The sequence below is a fragment of the Schistocerca americana genome, chromosome 6, assembly GCF_021461395.2.
Source record: "Schistocerca americana isolate TAMUIC-IGC-003095 chromosome 6, iqSchAmer2.1, whole genome shotgun sequence".
In the NCBI taxonomy this organism is placed as follows: Eukaryota; Metazoa; Arthropoda; class Insecta; order Orthoptera; family Acrididae; genus Schistocerca; species Schistocerca americana.
In genome coordinates this window covers 611,494,519-611,508,342 of record NC_060124.1, presented here as the reverse complement: position 1 = coordinate 611,508,342, position 13,824 = coordinate 611,494,519, and the positions used below count along the sequence as shown (strand labels likewise).

General features: G+C 48.0%; 1 non-coding gene across 1 annotated transcript; it reads left to right on the top strand.

Moving 5' to 3' along the window:
- Nucleotides 1–12,214: 12,214 nt before the first annotated feature.
- Nucleotides 12,215–12,289, top strand: Trnat-ugu. The gene has a single exon. It is a non-coding gene; the product is annotated as a tRNA-Thr (tRNA).
- Nucleotides 12,290–13,824: the final 1,535 nt, after the last annotated feature.

Below are 13,824 nucleotides of genomic sequence, written 5' to 3'. Positions count from 1 at the left end.
GCAGACGGCAATGTCGGCGGCACCTCGGCGTTTCGGTGATCTCCGTGTGTACCTGTACCGCCCGTCGGCAGACGGTTCCCGTAAGCTCGGAACGTTCTGTGTGGATGTGTCTCGCGTGTACAGACGGTCAGCAGTGGCGGCGGCCGGCTTGTCCTGCGTCTGCCAGTGCTTTCGCTGCTGACAGTGTCTCTCCCTTAAGAGCAATGCTCGCCCTTGTCTTTTGTAAGGAATCCTCGAGTCCAGTTACGCTCACGGCCGGACGTGTCGTACGCGCGTTTACCAGACGACGCTGCAGCAGGCGTTTGAGAAGTTGAGTAAGGCGTCCTAAAACTGGCCGCCGTGGATCTCGCAGACAGACAGCGCGAGCGACAAATGATACAGCGGCAGGGCGACCGCAGCAGAAGTAGAATGCCTGCGAGCCGGGAACAGGTTCTGCTCGGGCCGAAGAATATCTCCGTAACAAGCACGGCCGACGGCGCGTCATAACAGGCCCCTCGTAATGAACGCCATCAGTTATAAGCGAAACGCCACTGCGGACGGCTTTGCTGCCGTTTCGCCGACGAGCAGGCGGACCAAAATGAAATCGGCCCCGAAAATATTCGTAGGAATTGACCCTCATTAATCGACGGGGGAACTCCCCGTGCCAGATAATGTCGGAAGCCGTGACTCGGATGCAGCGGTCGGTTCATTGTCACTTGTCTGAGCGTGCGCGTCTCAGGCGTACTCGGGTGCGCGAGGCGCGCCTCGGCCTCGTGGGGCGGCCAGCTGAGTGCGCCACGGAATGAAACAGCGCAGGTTCAGTGCAGTGTTACGGGAAGCGCAATTCGTGGAAAAACCTCTGCGGAAGAAGGACCGAAGGAAGATCAGTATTTAACGTCGTTCGCATCTTGTGGTCTGTCGGTTAGCGTTGCAGCCTCTAGATCACGGGGTCCCGGGTTCGATTCCCGCCCGGATTGGGTATTTTCTCTGTTCGGGTACAGGGTGTTTGTGTTGTCCTCAACATTTCGTCATCATCATCATCATTCGTGACACTGGCTAAATTGGACCGAGTAAAGAAATTGGACTGTGTGAAAAACTGGAACTTTGTACGGGCGTTGATGACCAGGCAGTTGAGCGCCCTACGAAACCAGAGTTTAAGCCTGGAAATGTTTCGGCAAAACCTCCAAGAAAGTCTGCAGTTCAAATGGTAGTAGCACACCGAGCCGAAAGGGACTCTGTAGCGAATAAAAATCCGTAACCATCCGAAAAAGAGTTCGAACATCAAAATGTATTGCTCAAATGAGGCAAAGCCTAGAACAAAATCCGATGAAAACTTGACGCCGTTTATCTGTGCAAGTGGTAACTGAGAGATCGTCGTTTTGAAACATTGTGAACAATGACCTGTATCTCTATCCTTATAAATTTACTGTTGTTCTCGAGTTAAAAGATCCAGATGAACTTTCGCCCGCTTATTTCTGCTCGTGGAATCAGGACGTTTGGATACTCAGTTTTTCGTTTGGACGAGGACTGGTTCAGCCTGTCTGGCCACGTCAGCTGTCAGAACACTCTCCATTATGCATCATAAAATCCCCTTCAGCTCTCTTAAGAGCCGCTGTATAGACTCAAGATTGGTATTTGACGTGCATTGTCTGGTTTCCCCACCGCAACCATTGTTTTGCCAAACTGTTATGCTAACTGGTATGTCCAGGACTGTTCAAGCTGTGTTTCTGTTGTGATAGCAGAAGAGGCAACACCGTGTTACTAGTGGAGGCCGAAATGCTTACGTTTTAACTAACGCAGGCTGGCGTGAGGAGGGAAGAACTATACTGACGTGAGGTCTGGAACATGACAAGGAATGTGAATTCAGAAAGCGGACGTAATTAGTTCGATACTTAACTTTAATCCATTAATGATGAACGTCGCTCTTGACGGTACATGATTCACAATATTATCTGTTCAGAATACATTCTTGAATATAGCTCTTATAGTAACTGAATATGGCGCCTTGCTAGGTCGTAGCAAATGACGTAGCTGAAGGCTATGCTAAACTGTCGTCTCTGCAAATGAGAGAGTCTTCGTCAGTGTAGCATCGCTAGTAAAGTCGGCTGTACAACTGGGGCGAGTGCTAGGGAGTTTCTCTAGACCTGGCGTGTGCCGGCGCTCGGTCTGCAATCACTGATATTGGCGACACGCGGGTCCGACGTATACTAACGGACCGCGGCCGATTTAAAGGCTACCACCTAGCAAGTGTGGTGTCTGGCGGTGACACCACAGTTTCGATCGTCTCACAGAAGACGAACGAGTGCACGGCGGATGTACTGAGCAAGAGGGAGCAGCAGCACAGCACAGCACACACCGCCGCCTCGCTCCGCTGCACCGTCGCGACTGCGTGAGGCGTCGAATGGGGGCGGTGAGCAGAGGAAGTGCGTGTGCGACCTCATGGCTGCCCCTCACCTGTGCGGTGTACACAAGTGACCCTCACACGTCGAAGAGGGACTGCGGAGCTCAGAAAACGACGCTGCTGCCGCCTCTCGGGCAGAGCTGCAAGTTCCGTGATCGGAGCAGAGCGCTGCCCGGCCCCCTCTGCGGCTGGCTGGCTGCCCAGTCCTGCGTCAGCCCCAGCCGGGCCAGTTGCATCTCGCCCACGCCCACGCCCTATCTAACAGGCACGGAATGGGCTCTGGCCTCGCCGCTTGCTGACTAGCTGAGAACTCAGTAGGCCGACATTCTTACCTTTTTTTGAGTCGTCAGTCTTCTCACTGCCTTGATGCGGCCCGCTGCGCATTCCAATTCCTCTCCGGTGCGAACCTGTCCATCTAACACTAGCATTTGCAACTTACGTCATCCATCATTCGCTGGATGTATTCCATTCTTTGCCTTCCTCTACAGTTCTTGCCCTCTATACAGCTCCCTCTAGTACCGTGGAAGTCATTCCCTCATGTGTTAACACAAGTCCTATCATCCTTCCCTTCTCCTTATCAGTGTTTTCCACGCGTTCCTTTCCTCTCCGACTCTGTCCAGAACCTCCTCATTCCTTATCAGTCCACCAAACTTCAGCAAAACAATATTTCGATTCTCTTCTGTTCCGGTTTTCCCACAGTCCATGTTTTACTACCATACAATGCTGTACACAACGTACATTCTCAGAAATTTCTTCACAAATTAAGGCCTATGTTTGCTACTAGTAGGCCTCTCTTGGCCAGAAATGTCCCCTTTGCTAGTGCTAGTCTGCTTTTGATGTCTTCCTTGGTCCGCCCGTAATTCGTTATTTTGCTGCCTAGGCAGCAGATTTTCTTAACTTCATCTACTTCCTCACCAGCAATTCTGATGTTAAGTTTCTCGCTCTACTCATTTGTGCTACTTCTCGTTACTTTTGCCTTTCTCCGATTTAATCTCAATCCATATCCTGTACTCATTAGATTGTTCATTCCGTTCAGCAGATCATGTAATTCACTTTCACTCAGGACAGCAATGTCATCAGCGAATCGTATCATTGATATCCTTTCTCCTGGAATTTTCATTCCACTCCTGAACCTTTCTTTTATTTCCCTCATTGCTTCTTCGACGCACAGATTGTGAACAGTAGGGGCGAAAGACTACATCCTTGTCTTACACCATTTTTAATCCAAGCACTTTGTTCTTCCTCGTCCACTCTTGTTATTCCCTCTTGGTTCTTGTACATATTTTATATCACCCGTCACTCTCTATAGCTTACCCCTGTTTTTCTCAGAATGTCGAACATCTTGAACCATTTTGCCATGTCGACAAATCCTATTAATGTGCCTTGATCTTCCTTTACGCTTGCTTCCTTTATTAACCTCAACGTCAGAGTCGCACCTCTCGCGCCTTTACCTATTCTGAAGCCAAACTGATCCTCAACTAGCGCATCCTCAATTTCCTTTTCCTTTCTTCTGTATATTATTCTTGTCATCAAGTTGCATGCATGAGCTGTTTAGCTGATTGTGTGAGAGCTTGTCAGCTCTTGTAGTCTTTGGAATTGTGTACATCTACATGCATACTCTGCAAATCACATTTAAGTACCTGGCAGAGGCTATGATATTTTCCGAAAATCAGACGGTCTGTCGCCACACTGATCCAATCTACACTCCAACGTTTCATTGCCACTTTCCCAAAAGATTTTAGATATTCTGATGGAATGTTATCCATCCCTTCTGCCTTATTTGATCTTAAGTCCTCTAAAGCTCTCTCAAATTCTGATTCTAATACTGGATCCCCTACATCTTCTAAATCGACTCCTGTTTCTTCTTCTATCACACCAGACAAACCTTTCCCCTCATAGAAGCATTCAATGTACTCTTTCCATCTATCCGCTATCTCCTCTGCATTTAGCAGTGGAATTCCCGTCGCACTCATAATTTACCACACTTGCATTGAATTTCACAGAAGGTTGCTTAGACTTTCCTGGCCGGCCGCGGTGGCCGAGCGGTTCTAGGCGCTACAGTCTGGAGCAGCGCGACCGCTACGGTCGCAGGTTCAAATCCTGCCTCGGGCATGGATGTGTGTGCTGTCCTTAGGTTAGTTAGGTTTAAGTAGTTCTAAGTTCTAGGGGACTGATGGCCTTAGAAGTTAAGTCCCATAGTGCTCAGAGCCATTTGAACCATTTGACTTTCCTGTTTGCTGAGTCAGTCCTTCTCACAATCATTTATTTTTCCATTTCTTCACATTTTTCGTGCAATCATTTCCTTTTAGCTTCCCTGCACTTCCTATTTATTTCGTTCGTCAGCGACTTGAATTTCTTTATCCTGAATTTCCCTGAACATTTTTGTACTTCCTCCTGTCATCGGTCAACTGAACTATTTCTTCTGTTACTCATGGTTTCTTCGAAGTTACCTTCTTTGTTACCAAATTTTCCTTTCCAACTTCTCTTTTTTTTTTTAGAGAAGTTCATTTCTCTTCAACTACAATGCCTACCGAGCTATTTCTCATTGCCGTATCTATAGCCTTAGAGAACTTCAAGCGTATCTCGTCATTCCTTAGTACTTTTGTATCCCACGTGTTTCTTCCTGACTAACCTCTTGAACTTCAGCCTACTCTTCATCGCTACTACATTGTGATCTCAGTTTATATCTGCTCCTGGGTATGCCTTGCAATCCACTATCTGATTTCCGAATCTCTATGTGACCATGATGTAATCCAAGCGAAATCTTCCCGTATCACCCGGTCTTTTCCAAGTATACCTCCTCCTCTTGTGGTTCTTGGACAGAGTATTTGCTATCACTGGCTGAAATTTATTACAGCACTCAATTAGTCTTTCTCCTCTCTCATTCCTTGTCCCAAGCCCATATTCTCCTCTAACCTTTTCTTCTACTCCTTCCCCTACAACTGCATTCCAGTCCCCCGTATGCCGGCCGGTGTGGCCGTGCGGTTAAAGGCGCTTCAGTCTGGAACCGTGTGACCGCTACGGTCGCAGGTTCGAATCCTGCCTCGGGCATGGATGTGTGTGATGTCCTTAGGTTAGTTAGGTTTAATTAGTTCTAAGTTCTAGGCGACTGATGACCTCAGAAGTTGAGTCGCCTAGTGCTCAGAGCCATTTGAACCAGTCCCCCATGACTATTAAATTTTTATCCCCCTTTACATACTGTACTGCCCTTTCAATATCCTGGTACATTTCCTCTATCTCTTCATCTTAAGCTTGCAACGTCGGCATATATACCTGAACTATAGCTGTTGATGTTGGTTTGCTGTGGATTCTGATAAGAACAATCCTGTCACTGAATTGCCCTCTCTCTCTGCCCTACCTTCCTGTTCATAACGAATCCTACTCTTTTTATATCATTTTCTGCTTCTGTTGATATTACGCTGTACTCGTCCGACCACAAATCGTTGTCTTCTTTCCAATTCACTCCACTGACCCCTACTACATCTAGATTGAGCCTTTGGACTTCCGTTTTCAGATTTTCTAGTTTCCGTGCCACGTTCAAGCTTCTGACATTCCACACGCCGACTCGTAGAACGTTATCCTTTCGTGGATTATTCAATCTTTTCCTCGTGGTTACCTCCCCCTTGGCAGTCCCCTCCCGGAGATTCGAATGGGGGACTATTCCGGAATCTTTTGCTAGTGGAAGGATCATCATGACACTTATTCAATTACAGGCCACATCTCTTGTGGATACACGTTATGTGTCTTTAATACAGCGGTTTGCATTGCCTTCTGCATCCTCATGCCATTGACAATTTAGGGGCAGTTTCCCACCGCAAGGACGAGTGCTCTGAACCTCTGTCTGCTCCTCCTCCCTCTTTGACAAGGCCGTTGGAAAATTAGAGTGTCTTCTTATGCCGGAAGTCTTCGGCCACTAATGTTTATCATTAATCGAGAGGACAACACAACATCCAGTCAGTGAGCGGAGAAAATCTCCGACCCAGCCGGGAATCGAAGCCGGGCCGTTAGGTACGATATTCCGTCGCGCTGACCACTCAGCTACCAGGGGCGGACTCCGATCGCAATAATTTCTTGTCACGCTGTTTCAGTCCACGAAGACTGGTGGTTGCTGGCTGGTACGGAAGCGTACGTCTCCCCGTCGCACCCCGCGCGCGCCCCGTTAGGGACAAGTCTGTGGCAGTGACGTACAGTCCTCGAGGCACTTAGGGTGTGAAGCGCAGTGTGGTGGAATGTGCCATTTGGGACGCGGATCGTGAAGGGTAAGGCGGCACACTTGCCAAATGTGTATGAATTCCTAAGGCACCAAACTGCTGAGGTCTTCGCTCCCTTGACTTACACAATACTTAAAGTAATTTATGCTGAGAACAACACTAGTCAGCGTGATAATGGCTGACGTCGCCTCGCAGCCGTCTCTGCTGTATCGTTCTCGATCTTCGCGCCGGCGCTTGTCGTTACGCCAGAACATCCTTCCTCCGTGAGTGTAAATCTCTGACAGCGAGTGTTTTGCTAGTGTGTTTTAACGCGAACGATCGTTTACCTGTTACGTATTAGTGCAACTGTGTTAGTTTACCAAGTATAGATATTACGTTTTAGAAAATCAGCACTGCGAAATACGAGGGCTATCTTGAAACTAAGGTTATGAGGCATGTAGCTTTAATATGTTATGCCCGCGAGGGAAGTTGGTACCACTACAACGTAGCGGGAAGCCAGCGGAAGGAACGAGCATTCGCAATAATCAGTAGCTCGTCGGTTAGTTATGTGGTGTCTGTTAGAAGTGAGCGTTCTCTGCCGGCTCCCGCCCTCTCGTCGAAACTATTTGCAAAGCACCTTGCTAGCCCTACTCGTGACGCTAAGGCCCCAACGGATTGTAATGGACCTGAACGTCGCACGAATAATGGTTGGAATCAATCGATGGGACCACTGGGTGTGAATACAGAGAAAACAAGTTCCGCATCTAGTAGATGCATTGGTGCAATACAATTCGCGTCCACGACGTGCAAGAGACTTCTTTAAAAGGTGACCAATTAAAACGACTGCATATCCATTTCTGTGTTCATAATACGTATCTGCAAATGCGTTTTAGAAGACGCACTGTAATGGCTGTATGATCTTTAGGACACCAGATACCGTACCAAGCAGACTACTTTTAGCAAATAAAAACAAATAGTGCACGACCCATAATCGAACCCTGCATGCTAAGCCAAAACGCTATCCACTGCACCACCTGGACAACACTAATGGTATCTCCTGACAGAGGTAGTTACCGTACTGTGTTGCCAGAGTGCCGGTCTTTAACATCTATTTACTGCCCGAAATATGCGCAGGACGAAATTTTGTGAGAGACATTGTTGTATCGTCAGTATGTGAGGAATCGCGCTGCGAGTGCGCGAATTTTTCTTCACCCTGTATAGTTCTTGTTGTCGCGACAAGGAATGTCAGTTTCCGTGTAAGTTTTGTCCACACCTCCATCTCGCTACCACGTGTGTATCTGTGTATAAGAGAACCAATTCATGACCAGAACTCACACGTTGGAGTCGTACTGAGGTCAGTCTTACGGAGTTTATAATTCGTCGACAAGATAACTCAGACGGCGTATGAGCGTTGCTCTATTGTGCCGCAGTGTGTTCGATTCACTCTGTTAGCTCTACAGCTCACTGGGATTACACGTAATTATCTCCATCGTGAGCGCATAAACATTTTTCGTGCACAGTAGATACGGCCGCTCTGAGTTGGCGCGCACGTAGCTGAAGTCCAAAAGATATTGGCGGATTATGTCTCTATGCCGGGGCGATGCTGGCACTGCCAGTTTTGCGGTTGCAGGATTACAGTTAGACGCTGGACAAGCCGAGGACCCTGCTTCTTGCCTTCCGCTCGCATACTGTCGAGAAGATGCTCCGCACGCTGACTTCCCACGCTAGGGAGCGTCTTAAAGCTGACCTCGAAGAGGTGTGCGTCTTAGAAACTCACTGCTAGCGATTCGGGCATCGGTGGGAGTACAGCGTTGTATGGTATTGAGATGTGGTGCTACAGGCGAATGTTAAAAATTAGGTGGACTGATAAGGTAAGGAATGAGGAAGTTCTGTGCAGAATCGGAGAGGAATGGAAGACATGAGGGAAAGACTTACATGGTACTAGAGGGAGTTGCAGAGGACAAAAACTGTAGAGGAAGACATTGGAATGCATCGAGTGAATAACTGAGGACGTAGGTTGCAAGTGCTACTCTGCTATGAAGAGGTTGGCTCAGGAGAGGAATTCGTAGCGGGCCGCATCAAACTAGCCAGAAGACTCACGACCCAAATAAAAAAATAAAAAATCCGACGGGTATTACATGTCACTAGGTATCGAAATTATTTGCAATACGACTCAAATCCGGCGCTGTTAAGTCCGTCCAATTCTTAGTAACCGTGCAGTCCGAATTAGCCTTCCATCGTACGCCAAGGTAGCGATGGAATTGTCCGGCCTGGTGCCTATGGATTTGGGATGCACTTCCACTGAGGAGCAGTGTTGCTTTTCCGTTGTCGGTTTGAGCACCAACACCAGTAGCAGTAGCGTATTCCTCTAATTCGCCTCGCGGCTTCCTGAGGTCCTGCGCGTTCGAAACACCGACGCACAGGTCTTTGGTATATGCTGTGCAACAGAGTCGGATACTTGCTGTCGATATAGCTGTCGCCGACTGTTCGGTTTACACCGGGTGTGGTTCAAAATGGTTCAAATGGCTCTGAGCACTATGGGACTTACATCTGAGGTCATCAGTCCCCTAGAACTTAGAACTACTTAAACCTAACTAACCTAAGGACATCACACACATCCATGCCCGAGTCACGATTCGAACCTGCGACCGCAGCGGTCACGCGGTTCCAGAATGAAGCACCTAGAACCGCTCGGCCACAACGGCCGGCTCACCGGGAGTGGTTCGACAGCAATTGCGTAAGGGCCATTAATAACACTAATCTGATCTTTTTGTCAGACAATTTATTGAAAGTAGGTGTTCTTGAATCGATTTTTTATGCGGTTTCTCGAAATAACTACACTCCTGGAAACTGAAATAAGAACACCATGAATTCATTGTCCCAGGAAGGGGAAACTTTATTGACACATTCCTGGGGTCAGATACATCACATGATCACACTGACAGAACCACAGGCTCATAGACACAGGCAACAGAGCATGCACAATGTCGGCACTAGTACAGTGTATATCCACCTTTCGCAGCAATGCAGGCTGCTATTCTCCCATGGAGACGATCGTAGAGATGCTGGATGTAGTCCTGTGGAACGGCTTGCCATGCCATTTCCACCTGGCGCCTCAGTTGGACCAGCGTTCGTGCTGCACGTGCAGACCGCGTGAGACGACGCTTCATCCAGTCCCAAACCTGCTCAATGGGGGACAGATCCGGAGATCTTGCTGGCCAGGGTAGTTGACTTACACCTTCTAGAGCACGTTGGGTGGCACGGGATACATGCGGACGTGCATTGTCCTGTTGGAACAGCAAGTTCCCTTGCCGGTCTAGGAATGGTAGAACGATGGGTTCGATGACGGTTTGGATGTACCGTTCACTATTCTGTGTCCCCTCGACGATCACCAGTGGTGTACGGCCAGTGTAGGAGATCGCTCCCCACACCATGATGCCGGGTGTTGGCCCTGTGTGCCTCCGTCGTATGCAGTCCTGATTGTGGCGCTCACCTGCACGGCGCCAAACACGCATACGACCATCATTGGCACCAAGGCAGAAGCGACTCTCATCGCTGAAGACGACACGTCTCCATTCGTCCCTCCATTCACGCCTGTCGCGACACCACTGGAGGCGGGCTGCACGATGTTGGGGCGTGAGCGGAAGACGGCCTAACGGTGTGCGGGACCGTAGCCCAGCTTCATGGAGACGGTTGCGAATGGTCCTCGCCGATACCCCAGGAGCAACAGTGTCCCTAATTTGCTGGGAAGTGGCGGTGCGGTCCCCTACGGCACTGCGTAGGATCCTACGGTCTTGGCGTGCATCCGTGCGTCGCTGCGGTCCGGTCCCAGGTCGACGGGCACGTGCACCTTCCGCCGACCACTGGCGACAACATCGATGTACTGTGGAGACCTCGCGCCCCACGTGTTGAGCAATTCGGCGGTACGTCCACCCGGCCTCCCGCATGCCCACTATACGCCCTCGCTCAAAGTCCGTCAACTGCACATACGGTTCACGTCCACGCTGTCGCGGCATGCTACCAGTGTTAAAGACTGCGATGGAGCTCCGTATGCCACGGCAAACTGGCTGACACTGACGGCGGCGGTGCACAAATGCTGCGCAGCTAGCGCCATTCGACGGCCAACACCGCGGTTGCTGGTGTGTCCGCTGTGCCGTGCGTGTGATCATTGCTTGTACAGCCCTCTCGCAGTGTCCGGAGCAAGTATGGTGGGTCTGACACACCGGTGTCAATGTGTTCTTTTTTCCATTTCCAGGAGTGTATTTTTGTCTATCACACCAGGATTTTACATAAAATAAGAAGCATTATTTTGACAATTTTCTCTTCTGAGCCCACAAATGTATCCTAAACCATTTCACACAAGGTGAGTTTTTAATCAAAACACGTTTAAAAAATACTCCTCAGAATTCCTCTAATTTGTTTCGTGACTACCTTGTATATAAAAAAGAAGTCAACAGTGGCTCATAAATTATTAAAATTTCTCTTCCTTGGCTTCCTTGTAGATCATTATATATGATGACTGTCCCTCTTCAACACCCAACAGGAGCCGGCCAACATAGGTGCTATCCGATGTCGCTGGTAGCCCCTCTTACTATCTCGGAGGAAGCGTTAACTCTGCTCTTCAATATAATGTCCCAAATTCCCGGGAAGTAGTAGATATGTGAGTATAGATAATGGACTTTCACACTCATTTAACGACCCATCTTCTTGAAATTTCGCAATTTTTTTCTACAATGGATTTGTAATTAGGATATTCGTTATTTTATAGAAAGTTCTAAGTAACCGGAAGGTGGTCATACACCTTTCTTCGTCCTTCATCAATTTGTGTCTTATTTTTCTCCATACCATTGGAATCACAAATGCAATGCATATTTTCTTTCCTTTTATCCACAACCTTAACCTTTCCACACAATAGAGGTAAACTGTCTCTGGAGCCCGTCCCTTGTGCTCGTCACCAAGTTTCATTTTAAAATAAGCATGGCAAGTATTTCACACAAAATCTCTTAAGCCACTGTATAATTCCCAAAATGTAACAGAAAATACTTAGGTTCTTCACGCACGTGCGTGTTGACACACTAGTAACAATTAACAGCAGGCCAAGTGTTTAATTACTCCTGGCTTAAATTTACAGAATAACCACATATAGCACTAGTAATCCAAGCCTGTGAGACAAGCAACACTTTCTGGCTCACATAACAACAACCAGCATCAACAGGTGTAACAACCTAAAGCTATACAGGGCCATACTGAGAAATGTACCTCCAACAATACAAATAAGCTACTGGCTAAATGTGGGGAAACTGTATGTGATAGAAAAAAAACTGAAAACAGATTTGGAATCAGCGTGCAAAGTTGAGGTAGTATTAAATATTAGTTTTCAGTCGTCTGATACCATGTCCGAAAGAACAGACACCATATCTATATAAGTATATAGTTCTGGCAATACCTGCCATGACCTTCTTCTTCTGTGCGGATGCACACATATTACCCGAACGCTTATGGGACTTGGTAAGAATTTCTTCCACGAGTAATGAGTGTGTTGGGTAGGGACACTACGAATGTAGTGTGTGGACATATAAGGTTAGAATGTGGATCTCGCGGGATGCGTCCGCGAGATAGTCCCTGCAGTCGCACTATCCTCTGTGCCCTCGGTGGCTCAGATGGATAGAGCGTCTGCCATGTAAGCAGGGGATCCCGGGTTCGAGTCCCGGTCGGGGCACACATTTGATATATATCAACGCCCGTGAGCAGCTGAATGGATTAATATATAATTCTAATTTCGTTCTAAACAGCTGCAGGTCATCAATGGTGTCTGTTCTTTCAGACATGTCCGAAAGAACAGACACCATATCCATATAAGTATATAGCACATAATGTGGTTGTAACTCGCTCCTAGAGATTCAAATGATGAAATAGCCTACTTCCATGTATGATACTTACACGATTTGGTTCATAAAAAATAAAATTTAAAGTAACGCCTTTTCGAGAACGTGTGGCGAGTGCAGTAGTTGTAGTTTGTAACATGCTTGTGACGCATCAAAATGTCGCATGTATGACGGTGTAGGCTAAAAATATTGCGTCGGGAATCTTCCATCTCTGTCAACTGTTGTTATGGATTCGATTGCAGATAAATACTTCTGACAAGCTCAAGTATAAAGGACCGCTGCTAGTTTCATTCGCAGTAATTTAAGTTGTGCTCTTAGATTCCCGTCTGACCACGCACTCGGAAGTCGCTACGTACTCATCCACATAATTGCAGTCGAAAGAGACGCAGGCTAACTTCGTTGCCGAATGATGCGGGCGTAAGCGGTAAGTGCATGAAATTTTGGAAGATTTCCCCTGTTAGGCTTCACAGAATTCCTTTGCATCGTTACTTAAAGGTTTTAAACACGTTTCTGTAATTAATATGTACACCATTTTGCGGAAGAAAGTACGCGAGGTCACTAGTAATTTCAGCAAACATCCGTGTGATATACGTTAGCAGAGCGACCTTTTGGAATTTAATGATTTTTTAAACTCTTAATAATATAAAAAATAACAGGTATGTTATAATCAATCACAGTAACAACAACACAAACCATGTTTCTAACAAAAGAAAAGAGTCTAGTATGAACTTACTTTTCACCTGGACGTGTCCTGGTGATTCTTCAGTGATATAATCACTAAATCTGAAGCTAAAACCGCTCAATATGTTTAAAATAGCAAATTCTAGGTGTAAATCAATCACACCGAACCGAACGAGAGAGCCGTACCGAAATCCAAAACCTCTTCGTACGGTTGTCGAAAAATCGGCAGGTGGACCGATCGGTAACAGGCTTCAGAAGCTTCCAGAACAGTAGCTTCTGATAAAGAACCGAAAATGACGTCACTACCGAGGCTAACCTACGGCACCAGTCGGTACGAACGGTACAGTGGCAGCAGGTATACGTGATCGATCGTATCGAAGGCCTTCGAACCGGCGGACCACGATCTGCGACGAGAATCTGTCGCTGTCGACTGCGCGTGTGCGCCTGAACCTGTACGCAGTGCGCGCTGTCTCTGCCAGAGAGAAGCCGCCGCCTACGAGCGACGTGCCGGTGCCGGCGCCGGCCGCCGCGCCGCGTCACGTGCTCCAGCTGGGGCCGCAGAGGGCCGCGGACAGCGGAACACCGCCGTGCCGGCCGCGGCAGCAGGTTCAAGGACTGGGGGGGCGCCGTGCGCGACGGCGGCCGTGCGCTCGACGCCGCGTCGCTCCGCCGTGCAGCACCTGGTCTG